The sequence below is a fragment of the Haliotis asinina genome, chromosome 3 (genome assembly GCF_037392515.1).
Source record: "Haliotis asinina isolate JCU_RB_2024 chromosome 3, JCU_Hal_asi_v2, whole genome shotgun sequence".
NCBI classification, from domain to species: domain Eukaryota; kingdom Metazoa; phylum Mollusca; class Gastropoda; order Lepetellida; family Haliotidae; genus Haliotis; species Haliotis asinina.
This window is the reverse complement of record NC_090282.1, coordinates 16972939-16977078: the sequence shown is the minus strand read 5'-3', so window position 1 is coordinate 16977078 and position 4140 is coordinate 16972939.

Here is a 4140-nt window from a genome sequence, read left to right as displayed (position 1 = left end):
GACTGCGTGTTACCATGATAAAACCAGTTGAAGTTTGTTGCTTGTTGCGGGTTCCGCTTCGTGGAACGCATGCGCAGCTGCTACTTTTATGTTTTTCAACACACTGGTGACTGACGAGATCACATTTTTGCGATTCTTTGCAATAATTGTTTTGAATTGTCCCTGCTAATTTAAAATACGAATGTTCATTTCCAAGCGTATGAGACCATTATTAAACAGACGTACATCGCGACTATACACCCTAAATGTGACGGTAGATGCTCCGTCAAAAGTCGTTCACTGCTTTCATCTTACTCACACAAGCCATGAATAATTAATTGATGACAGACACCTTTACTTGCAGATGAAACAAATAGAAGTCATTGCACTTTTCTTTGTTTCTTACACTTGGTCAGATCGAGATGTTGTATTAATTTCTAATATTTCAGGTACATTTTTTTGTGTCCTTTATTACTGTCCTACATTATTTAAGATTCGAGCCAATATTTCTCGGAAAAGACTATTGTAGATCAGCCTCTAGACTAACGCTAAATCTCCAAATATGTCTATATATCCGATACAAACAAGTTACTCCATGTAAATGTTAAAGGACTAACACTGGACTCAGAGATTCGGAACTTGTGGAAATCTAGACTCGCTTCATATCGCTTCCAAACCAACACGAAAATGTACCTGATAAAACGCCCCCAAAACATTTCACGAAATGATTACACGATGCCATTTAGAAAGTGGTCAAATGCAACATATGTCATATTTGGGATTTCACTTTCTTAGTAAAGTACAAATTCTAGTACTTTTTTCGGTTGAGTCCCATCCGGGATTCGAACCCGCACCCTCAGAGTCAGGCACCTAATCACCAGCACACAAAGTCAGCCGCCTAGCCCGCTAGAAGTCGCGGTGGCTGAGCGGGCTAGGCGGCTGAGCGAATAATGCTTCTCGCCAACGGTCTAATTACGAAAGCAGACCGCAAATTGGTCAGTGCCCACTCCTTCGACCGTGACGGACAAAGGAACTGGGCTCCTGTCAATTTTAGCGAAATTTCTTCACTTAAACAGTCAGGAGGCCGGATGCCCATCACATGCCATTTGTTTAAAAATATCCATGGTATTCCTTGTCTGATCGTAACCATATATCCCAGCAGTGTAGTTCTTTTCGGATGCTTGGATGGTACACTTACTGATCCAATTTGATCCTATTTCTGTGTTTTTAACCTCGATATTTAATCATGTTACATGAAAATATGATGTCTACAGGCACGTAGCAAGCCATTTGTTTCAGTACGGAAGATTGCAAAGCTGTATATTTAGGTAGTTTTGAGTGTTGGTTGAGCTGTGATAGCAAATAGCATACGTAAATTTTGGTAGCTATGGTAGCTACAATGGTTTATTATTTATGATAATAAAAACACACAGTTGATTTATTTGAATTCGTAAACAAAAAAACCCCGATGACCTTGGCTTTGGTAGAGAAATCTGAAAATTGTCTTACGTACAAAAAAACTTATTTCACTTATTTACCAAAATACACAGCAAATGCCTGTGTGTATTCCTTATGTAACAGTTTCGGCCCATAAGTGTTTTCAGGCTGCATGCGACACAGAGATTACATCTTCCTTGCTGTAACTCGCGTTTGATGGTGTAAACCTACACGTGTTATTTGTCATCATTCTCTTGATGGTCAATTCATGAATTTATAACAGGTATAATTAGTAGCAACACCACTTCGGTTACACCTTTGGGCCGAAACAGTTTTGAGGATACCAAAGAAACTTCGTTACATAAGAAATGCATACAGGCATTTGCTGTGTACTTGGGTAAATAGGAGTAATCGGTTGGGTATTTCACGTGAGAAAAGATTTCTCTACCAATGGCAAAGTCATTGTTTTTAGTTTAATCAACTGTGTATTTTTATTATCATAGATAATAAACCAGGGTAGCTACCAAAATTTACGTATGATATATGCTATCACAGCTGGGCCAACACTCAAAACTATCTGAATATAAAGCTTTGCAATCTTTCGGACCACAACTAATGGCTTGCTACGTGCCTGTAGACATCATAATTTTACACAAAATGATTTAACATAGAGCTAGGTAAAACCACAGAAATAGGATCAAATTGGATCAGTCACTATACCATCCAAGCATCAGAAAAAAACTACACGGCTGGGATATTTGGTTACGATCAGACAAGGAATACCATGCGCTGACCAATTTGCAGTTTGGTTTCGTAATTAGACCGTTGGCGAAAAACATTATTCGCTCCGCATCAGTGCTCCTTTAAACATAATCAGATTCATCGAAGCAGGGTATCTTTGTCAACTCCGATTAACAATTTCGGTGTAAGAATTCGGTAATGGCGTGACATGACTCAGGTGACTCATTTACATAAAATGACACGCCTACCAAACCATTGTTACCAGCGAACTGAAAGACTCAGTTAGAAAAGTGAGAATTGGAAATGAAGCCCGATGACATGGAGTTAGTGGCACTGAGATTGTTAGTGGCAGCAGTATTTGCGCAAGTGGAAAGAGGGTGTGATGTGACTGGGATTGCGATGTCATGAACTGATGTTTCATCGTGCACATGCTCTTGTCGAGACGTTACAACGTTATTAACGCACACGGATAATTTTGAGTTGTTTGTTTATGGTAACCACAATGTATCACTTCAATGTTTATCCAAAGTTCATTAAGGTACCTGAGTGCAAGGGAATTCCCTCGCCGTGTAAAGGTATTGCCAGACATTCCTCAGGTCCGAAAGTAGTCCGGTTCGGTGGGCGTGGGCGTGGGCGTGGCTTTAGATTCATTGGGAAATGAAATCAAAAGAAATGTTCCCAATTAACCAATCAGAATTTTTATGAAAACAATGAAAATTGAATTATACTGCAGTATCTTCTACGGGCGAGTGATACCATACAGTGAATGATTTTAGTGAGTCTAAACTTTTGACTGGAACGAGAGTGCAACATTTCCAGTTCAGAGGCAACTACACGTTTTACTTTAACTTAAGTAACGTTAAGTAACGTTTCCTTTTGCACGATTTTTTTTCGTACGACGTCGTACGACAGATTTCGCTCACGTTGAATTATCAGTAACTGTTTCCTTTTCTGCGTTTTTGACGCACGACGTGGTACGACGTCGTACAACGGCTTTTTCTATCGCTACATGTAGCGATCTGGTCGTGTGACGGAGCCCGTCGTACGGGTTTCAAGGGGCAACTGTGCTAAAAATAATCCGAGAAATTCCAATTTTCAGTTTTGACCATGTGCTTCGAACTCTGTAATGGCGAATGTAGAAAAATTCATTGAACGAAAATATTCCTGAAATTTCATGTTATCAAGGCTCAGCTCCTGTACCAGATTACGATACGCCCCCTGCTTTTTCCTTCTCACCAAAATTGGATGAACCCCAAAACGATGCGTTCTTTTCGAATACTTCTTTCTTTTTTGACCATGAGATATAATCCAAGAATTGCAATCAGTTTCTGCTCGTACAATAGACAGTAACGTCTGGAAACGGGTGCCACAATTGCTATGTCAGATCCGGCGAATCGGACAGCTCGACCGATATCGTTGGATGGCAAAATGAACAAATCGTGTATCGTCCTAGACGTCGTACGAAACAATCGTGTACAAGGAAACGTAGCTTTAGTCTTGGTGTAACTAGAGAACTGTTTTATTGATAATCCCCGCAATGAGGGAAAAGTGTAAACGACTTGAATCATTTCCGGTATGTACTGACAGTTAGCCGTTGACGTGCTTCACTTTTAAATAAACTCTGATGTACTGTTCACATGATGTAGAACGGGTAACGACATCAGGAGTGCGGGACTTTTTGCGAGAGGGTTATGTCCCTTTGGACGTTCCCAAACGTACACTAACGTTAAATTTTCATACTATGGGAGTGAGTGAGTTTAGTTTTACGCCACACACAGCAATATTCCAGCTATATGGTGCGGTCAGTAAATAATCGCGTCAGGAACAGACAATCCAATGATCTACAGCAGGAGCATCGATCTGCGCAATTGGGAACCGAGTCTGATCACCCGATTCCGTTCGTCGCCTCTTACGACAAGCATGGTTTACTGAAGGCCAATGTTTTAACCCGGACCTTTAAGGGTGTTACACCACGGGAGCTTG